The sequence below is a fragment of the Calypte anna genome, chromosome 2 (genome assembly GCF_003957555.1).
Source record: "Calypte anna isolate BGI_N300 chromosome 2, bCalAnn1_v1.p, whole genome shotgun sequence".
Classification (NCBI taxonomy): domain Eukaryota; kingdom Metazoa; phylum Chordata; class Aves; order Apodiformes; family Trochilidae; genus Calypte; species Calypte anna.
Genome location: NC_044245.1, coordinates 90,647,545 through 90,660,280, shown reverse-complemented (window position 1 = coordinate 90,660,280; position 12,736 = coordinate 90,647,545). Strand labels below are relative to the sequence as shown.

The following is a 12,736-nucleotide window of genomic DNA, read 5'->3' as shown; positions in this document are numbered from 1 at the left end:
AGTACCTGATGATGTATATTTTTATTGCTGGGCTGATTTAGGAAGGTTAAACTTTGAAACCTGGGTGAGGGTTCTACCCCAGAATCCTGCATGGACCAGTCACTGATCTACCAAAACTGCTACCATGCTGGAAGCTGGTTCAACAAGAAAATTTAAGATGGATGTATGACAATAGACAGCTCCTCGTTACTGTTCGACAAGAGGGTGAGAGCTGTGTATGAATTGCAGTTTCTGTATTTGATTAAATGTTATTAATAACAAATCTTTTATATTGAAGTTCAGACAGTGAGTGAGAAAATCATCTATTTAAATGCCAAATGAACCAAATATATGTTTTCCTTCCATAGCAACCAAAAAAGGTTTCATTTTACTTTTAAAGAATTTTTCAAATTAAGTTTAGGCAAATATTGCAATGGAATTACTGTTCATTAAAAATCTAAATTTTCTATGGAAGGGTTAGAATTAAACCAATCTATTTTCATATTTTCCTCAAACTTTTGCCTAGTATGATTCAGAAATTCTAAATGGGTAAGTTGTTCCAATCATCTAAAAATCTGTACAATTTTTTTTAATGTTAATCTGACTTGTGAAAACATGCTTGTGACATTTCCTGTACCATGATGTATAAAATGTAGCTTGAAATGAATTTTTCTTAATTTTTAATTATGTGTTCTCCCTTTTAAAAATCAACAAAAATGAGAAGGCTGCAAACTTCTTAGTACAGGGCTCTGTCTTTCTTCCAAAGTCCCTACACTTGTTATTCTGTGGGTACCTAATGAATGTAACCAAAGTAAAGAAAAAAAAATTTAAAAGTAAACCAGAATACATTTCTTTGATCTTTGTGATTTAACTGTTTTTAAATTTGAACTGTGATTTCAACACTTTAATGTGACTGTGCAAACATCAAGCTGTGTGTTTGATTGATTTGCTGAAGACAGAGCCTGACCAACATCCCTTTAAGCAAATCCTTAAAAGATCAACATTTGTCTCAGATCCAGACAAATAAGTTGTTCCAGCCACAAGATAATAAGAGAATGGAGAATAACCTCCATCAACTCAAAAGGTGAAGGAAGTGGTAAGAAAAAGTAATATAAGGTGGTTAATTAAGACAGTAAAATAAGGGGTAGAGGTTACAGAGAAGAAATTAAACTAATTTTGAAGCATAAATGCAGAGATAAAACTGGAAATTCCATCATTAGACAACAGAGTATGCAAGAACACAACCCTTAATCTCTGCCATTTCTTCAGCATAAACAAATCTGCTGGTTGCTAGCATTATTGCTGAAAACAGAACTCATCAAAATGTACACAGAGAGGAGGTTTCATCTTTTGGAAATAAAGCTATTACTTCCATTATACCTCTTTGTCCAGGAAACCTACATTTAAGTCCAGATTGAAAACAGTCAAAGAAACAGTTTCTTATTAAGTAGTCAACAACCTGAAGGCACTGTTTTCTCTAAAACCTTAAATAAATAAAAAAAAAGTAAATAGGGAAAGGGGTCCAGAAGGCAGGATCTAATGTAATTTAAAACTGGAATTACATCAGCAGTTTCAAACAGATGGCAGAATGTAGAGATAAATGTGTTAGCTCCTTCAGCCTATTTGGTCTCTCCATTGTTTGCATCATTAAAAACAGGACTAGTTTGCAATTTTAAAATATACTGTGTATTGTACATTAGAAAAATGGACATGCACCTACTGAGTGGAAAGAGGTAGGATTAAATTAATTTGCCATACTTTAATGTACAGTATCTGGGATGCTTTAGGCAAGTCTTCAAATAGGTTTCCTAGGAAATGAGATGAACAAAAATATAATGACCTTGAAATTATACCCCCAAATGTACCAAGTATTTAGCAACCCGGCTCAGAAGTGGTAATTACATAAAAAATACAAAAGATCCTTAATTGCTTCAGTTATAGCGTATCTAGGCAGGTCAGTTACTGTACACAGCTGCAAAAAATGGTACGTGATTAATAGGGGGTTGCTTATGATAGCTCTAACTAGCTAGTGTATAGTGCAAACCCCTCATTTCTTTTCCAATTAAAGAAAAAAATCTGGTTTTGATTAGGCTCTTCAGAAGGTTTAAGTCTGTAGCAGCAAAATACTGCACTCTCACATTGTTAAACGTTTTAGTCGAGGACCAAGCATCACATATGCATGAAAACAGAAAGGTTTCAATAAAATATTTGAGCTAAAATGCTGCAAATATCAAAATTAGACAATTCAGACCATCCTGGTTATTCTACTTTGTTGACTGTAAAACTAAAGGGTAAACCAGTTCAATTAAGTAAGACTGATACAGGTGCATCTCCAGAGCTGAAACTAGGCAGTAACTTTTCTTGTGATTTCTTGAAGTGCAGTAAATTTTTCTTTTGATGTAGTTCTCAATTCAATCCAGCAAAGCTTGAAGGAAGCATCCAAAAATCATGTAAGAGACCTTCAACACAGTATTGTGGTTCCAAGAGATCTGGGAGAAGTGCTGAACTGTATGGACAACTCTCCAGATTAGTAAATTTCTTGTGATTCACCCATCAACAAGTTGGGAAAGATGTGAAACCATGATTTTTGGAGCATGTCCTGAAAAACATGCCCTGCAGATGAGTCACTAAAATGGAATGTGCATGTATTGAAAGTAGGACTTGGTCTGTGGCGATTCTAGAGCTCAACTATCCTCTAGGCATCTTCTCAGTATGTCCATGGGCTCTGCTGAGCTCCAGGCACAATTCCATTTAGGTTTGGGGAGGGGAAGGGACCAGGTATCAGGGAAAGGGGCACAAATGGCAACCATCAGTGGGGCTGAAATCCATAAAGCTTCTGGGTTTCATTTTGTTTTCTTGAGAGAGAGAGACATGAAATTCAACACTTCACAGAGGTGGACGGAGCAACTTGCTCAGGCATTCATGGAGGATTCGCCTTGCAGATCTCTCCATACCTTGGCAAACTTCATTCATGTGTCTGAGGTGAGCACAGCAGCTAGATAATGATAATTTTTTTATATATAGCAAAAATTGACAGTCTAGGAAATTAAAGAAGACCTTCAAATAAGCACTGTTGTGACAAATGGGCTTTTGAAACTGTTCTCCAAATCTTGGTCAGACCCCAAGCTTTGTCTTCACTTGAGAAAAAAAAGTTAAAGCTATTTTTAATTTCTAGTGTGCATGCATATGTATATTCACACTCATCAGGTTCAAATCCTGTCCAAAGTATAGTCTTCGGATAAAGTAACAGACAGTTTTTAAAGCCCTTAAGATGATTATACTATTCTCTGATAGAGAAGTAGATTTAAAGGAAAACCAGGATCATTATGCACCATGACGTGACTGTTACTGCATGTTGGACGTGCTAGAAGCCTTGTGAGCACTGGATCAAGCATTTTGAAAAGAGGTCTGGGGAGAGTTTTTCTGAAATAAATACAAACCATGCATTCTGCTTTGCTTACCACTGAGATCATGAAAAGTGATAAAGGCAGCAGTAATGCAGCTTTGGGGACTCCGGGGAAAAATCATAGAACTGCATACCTGCTTGGGTTGGAAGGGACCATAAAGATCATCTCGTTTCAACCTCCCACCAGACCAGGATGCTCAAAGCCCCATTCAACCTGGCCTTGAACACTTCCGGGGAGGGAGCAGCCACAGCTTCTCTGAGCAATGTCTTCCAGTGTCTCACCACCCTGAGAGTGAAGAATTTCTCCCTAATATCTAACCTAAACCTACCCTCTTCCAGCTTAAAGCCATTACCCCTTGTTCTATCAATACATACCCCTGTAAAAGGTCCCTGTTCAGCTTTCCCGTAAGCCCCCTTCAGATACTGGAAGGCTGTTCTAATGTCTCCCTGGAACCTTCTCTTCTCCAGACTGAACAACCCCAATTCTTTCAGCCTGTCTTCATAGGAGAAATGCTCTATTTCATGGCTCTCCTCTGGACTCACCCCAACAGCTCCATGTCCTTCTTGTGTTGGGGGCTCCAGAATCAGACACAGTTCTCCAGGTGGAAAATCACCTCACTCAACCTGCTGACCACACAGAAGAATCATAAATTATTTTACCAGGGAATGCCTCTCAAAGCCTCACCAAAGCTGTCTCTGCCAACTCCTTGAATTTACCAAGCTTTATGGTCATTTGACTCTGCTACAGGTTCATTGTGTTCCCATATATTTTCCCTGCCCAAGTCTCATTGTGCCTTAGAGAAGAAAATAAGCTAAACTGCCAGCAGACATTTAGTTCTCTATCATCTTATCTTTAGAACCTATACAAGAACTAGCTAAAATCTCATTTAGAGAAAGCAGGATTTCCTTCAATTCACGAAAATTTCAAAAGTCACACCAAATTGGCTTATTTCTTTAAAGGATCTGATTCCACATGCTCAGATTCTGTGTGGATAGTGATTTGCAACTGCAGGTTTTCCCGTATCATTCCTACAGTAGACTGCCACTTGCCAGATCAGAAAGAAAATTTTCATTTTTTTAGAATTGAAATGCAGACCAGAGAGGGTATCGCCCCAAGAGAAATCTGCACAAAACAATATTAACTGCAAGGCAGGTCAAATGTTCACTGACACATCTTGACAATGCCCTGTTTCTTTACATTGACTCTATTTGATTAAGCTGATTGAAATGCATTTCATACTTGTGCTTTGTCAGTCTATATTTTGGGCTTCATGAACAAAATGATGCTAGATTGACTTACCCAGATACTTCACAAAGCTTGTCATGTTGAATTAATTAACGTTGCTTGTACAGCATGAGAATATGGAGATTCATCTTTTCATTTCTGTATTGGCTTTATAACCAAGTAAGGGGATCATAAAATATTACACTGGTAGTTCATAGACATTTAAAATGTTTTCATTTCTTTAGAAGCATACAATGGAAATATGACAAATACTGTCACACACATTGTGTAACATTTGTTACATAAAAACAGAAATAATACATTAGTAACCAAGAACAGTAATGAATAAAACTAATTATGCTTTCTCTTTTTAACTTTCTTTTTGGTGCATGGATGGTGGAGAAACTGATAATCCATGCAATTACTTTTTAGAAACCTGAATACAGAAAATTCTACTAAATCTCTAAAGTCTTGGGAGGAGATTTTGTATTGGATTCTTGCAACACTGATAGCAAAGTCAGTAAAATTTTACTAGCATCATTTACGACACAGCAGTGCTTCCCCCATCTCACTTATTGATATTATACCCATTTGGGTTTTTGGAGGTTTTTTATGATATCCAACCCCCTTGTCATTAAACACTGTGCTTTGATAATGTTGAAATCCATTTTAGTGCATTTCTTTTTGAATAATGAAAAAACAAGTAGTGTAAAACATGAAAGATGACCATGAGTTTTATAAATACAATTAAAAGCAATTGTGTGAATGCATTGCATTTTTAGGTGAGAAGCTGAACAAAGCATTATCAAATATGATTTTCATTGAAACAGATATAAGATGGTCAAGCACAATATTTTGTCCAGAAGCTGTCCTTAGTTTTGTCAAGGGATCCTTTTACCTTTTATTTCTTAGCCATGAGATCCATGAAACAGCAGTTAAGTCACTTATACTGGCTCACTGTACACACATCGCTTTATTTCAGCAGCAAGGGAGCCAGTATTTCAGATGGAAGCTATAAAAGTTTCCATTGTCAAAAGTTTGCTCATTGGATTTATAGCTTACATGCCATAAAAATACATTAATGCATCTGAGTGCCTGAGGAGGATGTGCTTAGCCTGATACATTCAATTATCTCACTGAACTCCATGGCTCAGTTCCATCTTCTTTGTCTCTTTGTGGCACGGAGGTTATGAAAACTAGTCCTGGTTCTGGTACTGGTAACTGAAATAGTTTCTGCTTTTGCAAGGAGGAAAGCTGGCATCCTTAAAATCATGCTGGTGGGATACCATGAACCTACAGAAAGAGCAGAGTTGGAGATGTTACGCAGCCTGCTGAAAGACTTGATGATCTCAGAGGTCCCTTCCAACCCAGCCAATTCTATGATTCTATGATTCTGTGACTACATCAGTTGTACCCCAGACTGCACTTCAGACTCCAGGGAATTCTACACACAGGGTTTAAGCAGACAAACAGAGATGTAAACTCGAGGCCTTACCTGAAGGATGATTGCAACTGACCTGGCCATTTGAAGTGGAAAGAGGAGTCAGTCTGGGGTGTCATCAGCTATAGAAACAGTCATGCCTTCATTACATTGTCTAGATGAGCCATTCAGACTTGAATGTAGATTTTTAATTTTCTGTACCTCATACCCATGCCTGTTTCCCTTTAATTTGAGTATCATTCATTTTTACTTCCAAAACACATAGCATATGACTGTACTTTCAATACTACTTTTATCTTTTGGCTTTCTTACAAATTTAAACTAAAAAAAAATTCTTTATTTTGGTTTTTGTTATACATTTTTTCTTAGGAATAGAAAAAAAATAAAAGTGGAGATAAATACACTCTTGCTTTAATTTCTGCTAATGACAAAAGTCCTGTGGGGAATGGGGCAGTAGAGGGAAAGTAGAGAGGAGGGAAGGGAAGGGAAGGGAAGGGAAGGGAAGGGAAGGGAAGGGAAGGAAGGGAAGGGAAGGAAAGGAAGGAAGGGAAGGGAAGGGAAGGGAAGGGAAGGGAAGGAAGGGAAGGGAAGGGAAGGGAAGGGAAGGGAAGGGAAGGGAAGGGAAGGGAAGGGAAGGGAAGGGAAGGGAAGGGAAGGGAAGGGAAGGAAGGGAAGGGAAGGGAGGGAAGGGAAGGGAAGGGAAGGAAGAAAGGAAAGGAAGGAAAAAGAATGGAATGGAGGGAGGAAAGGGGGAAGGAAAGGGAGATTGAAATGTCAGGAGGAAAAAGAAGATGGGAGAGAAGAGAGGAAGGAGGAAAACAAGGAAAGGATGAAAAGAGGAGGGGAAAGAAAAAGGGAAAGGAAGGAAAGGGAGGAAAGGAAAGAAAAGAAAGGAGGGAAATATCCAAGCAGATTAATATAGGTGATAGGCTGTTGAAGGAATGAAGTTTTTAACTCAGCATTCAGAAATAACAAAGTGTTTTCAGTTAGCCTCATAGTATGAAAATTAAGCTATGGTTGGAGCCAGTAAGTCCAAGGAAGAATATGACAAATAAAGTACATCTGTGAATCATATTTGTAATAATGCAGCTTAATTATAAAGTTATTAGATAGCATGGTTATCAAATGATGCTTATGCCAGCTTATGATGGAGATGCATTGCAATTCATCTGCAAGTGCTATGAGACCTTTTCTTCCTCACAGAAACGTAGATGAGATTCTTCTGTTGCAGGCAAGTGGCCAATTGTTGTTTCTTATTGTGGTACAATGCTTCCTTTCTGATATGTTCAGAAAATTATTCTTTTATATATAGCAGTGTACAGATCCGTTTCATCTGGTCCATGACTGATATTTTCATTTCAGTGCTTTTCAAGTAAGGTATTTCAAGAACTTTCCTCTTCTGTCTTTGGCCTTATTTAATTTTTGATCTGTTTGGTCCTGCAGCTGAGAACATTTGCAAATGCACAAGTCCTGAGTACAGTGGAATACAACTTTTGCAAGATATTCAGTGTTGGCTTACAGATTTCAACTGACAGAAGCAAGATTCATGTCTGGTAAAGTAGTTTCCAGGGGTCATGTAACTACATCAAGAAGTAGGCCCATCATTTCTAGCTTGGTTTATCTACATTTACATTCCAGAAATCTCATTCCTGCCACCTTCTTTAATGTTTAACAGCTCTTATGTGCCATAAATGTCTTCTTTTAAGATTTTTTTTCCTTTTTTTTAAATAGAAACCAAGTAGCATATTGCATCAGTCACACTTACACAGCTTTTACAGACTTCTAACTCTTTCCTAATGACAGACTGTTTGGCATATAGAGACTGGATAGGATTCTAGTGACAGTTTCCTCATGGCAGTACCACCTTCTATTGCTATTTGACAGCCCTACATTTTACAGACCATGCTCAATCACTCTCAGCCAGAGACCACGAAAGTTCACATTCAGTTTATTCAGTTTACATTTGAGGCTCTTTCAGAATCACCACCTTCCAGATTATCCTTTGTGCAAACACAAGGCTACTCTATTTTTGAAGTTTCATTCGAGCAGATGCAGCCCAGACATCCGTATAATAACTGATCAGTCCTTGCTCCAATTATTACTTTCCAATCTGTATCTGCAAAATGGACTAACACCACACACTCATTTTTTTGTCCAGATTAATGCACTGGAACTACTCAGGATAGCACTCAGTGGTTCCCTGTTATGAGTGCCCTCTGATAATTTTGATTACCCACTGGCAGTATTAGTATGAAAACAGACCATCAGTGATGCTTGTCTGTGCAGGTTTTGATATGTTGTTACTCCACTCAGAAACAAACTGTATTTGCTGTAGTGCAGAGGGTCTTTTTCAGGACTGGATCTATTCTTCTGATGGCTGTTAAGTGGCACTCACACAGTTAACTCTTAGTTTCTTAGGTGGGCAAAGATACTTGCTCACAAACAGGAAAACTTTTAATTCCTCAAGGCTTTCATTCATTATATAGTTTTTTCTTCCATTAGAATCTTTATCCTGGTTTAAATTGTTTGCAAAACAGTCACATAAAAAGCAGGCTACAAATGATTCTCCAACAGTCTATGCACATGTACCGTGAGCAACTCCCATGTGTTCATATCAACTACCCATCAGACAGCAACCTTCAGAAAACAAACAGTTCACCATATGTACAATATTCATTTCTATGTTGCAGATGAATGTTTGTGATTGATTTTCAAATAGTAGAACAGGAGTAAGTTTTTTCAAATAAATAATTGAAGCAACTTTGCTATCTTCAGTACAGACTAACTTAGTTTAAAGTAACCACATTGAGCTGGAATGATGGAACTTAATGGAACACACATCAAGCTGAAGAGTTTGCTCAGTCAAAATTGTCTTCTGCTTGAATTGGCCATTGCATACACCACAGAGAAGCAATGCCAATTACCTCCTGGTGGAATCTCTAGAAAGGTTTTGGAAGATCTGAGAATTTGCACAAGTTACAGTGAAAGTAAAGTAACTGTGAAATCAGCATCTTTGTGGTTCATTTTTGAATTTTCCAATGCATCAAGGAAATTTCAACTTAAAACTTTGTGTAGCCAGCCTGCCTGCCTGTGAGAGGTACTACTGGGTATTTGGCTTTCAGAAGTATAAAACCAGAAAGTATAAAATTATATAATCTGGTAGCTGGAGGCACCAGAAGAATGTAGGGCACCAAACCCACCAAAAAGCATGTAAGTTGAACATGGGGGAGCCGCATGGATACGGCTGGACCTCCTCCATTTTGTCACTGTTTTCTAGTCCCATCAAGATTTCATTCCCCCATCCCTGACAATGAATACCAGCAGCACCAGTAAAAATACCTGATGGTAAAAATTATTAAAAACTGAACATGGTAGAACAGGTCATGTGGTATCAGGTGTGAATGAATTGAATTACATTGTAAACAAACTTGGGAAGAGTGCATATTTGGTCTGTCTTCACTGTATTATATAAACAAGAGCTCATACATGGTGAGCAACTCACTAGAATACTTGCCTACAGCTCTGTGCTGCAGTTAAACAATTGGTTTGGCATTTTCAAAAGGAACTTAGCAGGTTGCTATGGATCTTCAATGCATCTATATTAAAAAAATTATGTATCCATATTTTTAATGTGTTATATGCTTTCATGTTTCACTTTACATTTAGGCCTTTCTGTGATATTGCCAATGGTTTTCAGTCTGCTGCTTCTGTATGCAGAAGTAAAATATGTGACTGAAAATGAAATTTCAGGTTTGTTTCACAAAGGCAAACTACATTTCAGTTTTAAATCTTGATGCTAATGCTATAGCCAAAATAGATTAATTTTTCTTCTAAGTCATAAAAGACCAGTTAACAACTGGTCAGTCTCCTAGCTCAGTTACTATAGCAAAGAGAGAATAATTCTTTATGAATGTTGGTATAGTGTCAAGAGGAGTCTATATCTGGAGACTGTATTTTTAAAGAGAGACATATTTCACCCTGTAAAAAACTGTATTTTACTGCAGAAAAAAATAGCTGGTTTCTCTGCATTTACCTTGAGACTTGCTTAGTTCCCATTATCTTCAATGGAGATGAATATATATATCTGAGGAAATATTTTGGCCTTGAGAGAAAGAAAAGAAGGAAATTAGGAGCATTCAGTTTTGAGTGTTTGCATATAACTCTCACTTACTTTCCTAGTGCACCTGAGTATACCGGAGACTTGTGGCAGAAGTTGGCTTTTCTCACACTGAACACATAGCCCCAGAGACTTTTGGGGCTGGTGGGTGACTGAATTAATGGAATTAAAAAACTGCTCTGCAGGTGAAAGGGCGGGTGAGACACTATCATTAGACTGTGTGAAACACTCAGCAGCAGATTCCCAATAGTGAGGTGCTACTTGCTTTGCTCCTGTCCAGGTTTCAAGTTAAAGCAATGCTGCATCTTAACTGCTTCACGTCTCAGCTAAACCACGGCAGACCTGCACCTCTGTACCAGCAATAAACATATTAAAAAGTCCAGGCTAATGTGTTGACTCTCTTCAATTTGACTTTTCTTTTTCAAACCTCTCTTGATAGTTCCCTCTCAGAAAGAGCGAGGGGTGTGTGCAAACACTTGTTATCCACATCAAGCCCGACTGAACAATTTCTCTGCTGTTCTGAGCTTCTAGTGAACTGAAAATTACCAGCTGTACTGAATTGTGACAAGCAGTGTGTGTGTATGTGTGTGTGTGTGTGTGTACATGTGCATGTGCACTCTGGGGAAGAGGAAACAAAGAGATAAACAGAAACTATCATGTCTGACGGCAGTGAATTCATTTTCACATTTATGACCAAATCTAGCATCTTAACTCAGTAAAATACCAATGCAGCTTTACTTTCTGACTGAAGATTATGTCTTGGAGCCCTCGTATAAGCATCTATGGAGCTGTTCTGTTCTACTTAGAACAGACTTAACTGAAAAGTAAAATTACTAGAGAGAAAATTGGTTCTGTCCTGGCTCAAACCAGGACAGGAACATTTGCAGACTACAGAATCCTCTAATGAAGGCACAGTTAACCATTAAGGCAGTAAACACAGGAGTGCAGTCTTCACTGCACAGGTACGACAAAGAAAATGAGATGAGGCTGGGGAGGAAGACAGGTACTTTAGAAGCATTCACCTTCCACTTCACCCTTCGGGATGGCAGATCCACACCCATATACACTCAAAGCTGCTCAATGACAAGATAATTTCATAATCTCCTAAAAAGAAGATTACAAGCAAGCAAGTTACCAGATCTTAACTAGCTAACACTCCTCATCTTATTAGCAATGACAAACAGTGACTCATTAGGCTGCAGTAACATATTTGCCACCCTTTGATGTCTATGCTCTCACTATTAAAGTGGTAACAAGTGCTAAAGCTTTTTTAAAATCAGCGTGCTACGTCACTCCTTCCATGTCAAAGTAAACCACAGTAGCTATAAAAAATTGTGGTAACAACCCAGCTAGCTAAATCCTTGCCAAAACCTGACTTCAATAGCTGCCTACAGAGCCTGCCAGAATACTGTCGGCCAATTCATACCATGTGTGCCTTGTAGGGTCATGGCTTTAAAAGGACAATAAATTTGCCAAAATCTATCTATCTTTTCATCTGGGATCCTCTCCATCACTTATGACATGTGGTCACATCTAACAGAGAGGAAATTGACAACAGACATCAGCACAGAGCACACCTAGAAGAAAGTAAAGAATGTTTTTAGGCCCTGAATGGGAGCACTCCTTGTTGGCAGAACGGGACTGCCCAGGTGGAGATGCACAACTGCATCCTGAAATAGCACTTTGTAAAACACATCCCCTGAATTGCACTAACCTGAGAACCTAGGAGACAACTACTGTTTCTGGCTGTTCAGACAGTTAGCTGAAGCCCATACCTGATTCTCTCAAAGGGCATTTATAAGTGCACTATAAAAACTGCCTCCTTTCTCAACACCACTGGCCAGGCAATCTGTTCCCCCAACAGGACTACTATGGCAGAAGGCCTCTCCTCAGAGGCGTTTTCATCAAATATGGTCCATGCTTCACCAAAAGTTTACAGTTCTCAGCAGAGATATGGACAAGAACCTCAGACTTCAGCTGTCAAAGGCTGACAGTAATTTCATCATAATTATGATCAGATGGCCCCTGCATGCACACAGAAATGCTCTACGCTGCAAGTGCAACAAGCACACTACATCTGGGGCAGGTGGTCTGTACCGAACCATGAAACTTTTAAGTCTGGAATTTGGTGGGTTTTGTTTTATCTGTGAGAGCTGGCAGGAACACAGACCACCACAGGTTTAGCAGAGAGCTTGAAAGGTGGCTTGCCTGGAATTGTTGGAATTGGGACATACAGTTCTGTCTCTTTCATCTGTTTCAGGATGATGGACTAGAAAGAGGTCACTGATGAACAACAGAAAAAAAAACCCAAAAAAACCAGACAAACTCTGATTACCCTCAGTGCCTCTGCTCTTTATTCTGCTCTGAGTATTTGCTACATCTCAGCTTGCATGGAAATGTGCATGCAATATCTGTGTGCCCAGGATTACCCTTATTAAGACAGCACAGAGGCCCAGTGCTCTACTTTGGCAGGATGAGGAAGAAGCAAAGGGCACCTTCGTTCTGGGTAGAATGGCTTAAGGGAGACAAACTGAACAGGATACAAGAAGAGAAGGGGAAAGAAGATTC

At 38.7% G+C, this 12,736-nt stretch overlaps 1 long non-coding RNA gene across 1 annotated transcript; it reads right to left on the bottom strand.

Annotated features, from left to right (window-relative positions):
* Positions 1-8,026: 8,026 nt before the first annotated feature.
* LOC115597924 lies at positions 8,027-11,701 on the bottom strand. Its single transcript, XR_003987256.1, has 3 exons — positions 11,595-11,701; positions 10,085-10,153; positions 8,027-8,688 (listed from the first exon to the last, which is right to left on the bottom strand). It is a non-coding gene; the product is annotated as an uncharacterized LOC115597924 (long non-coding RNA).
* Positions 11,702-12,736: the final 1,035 nt, after the last annotated feature.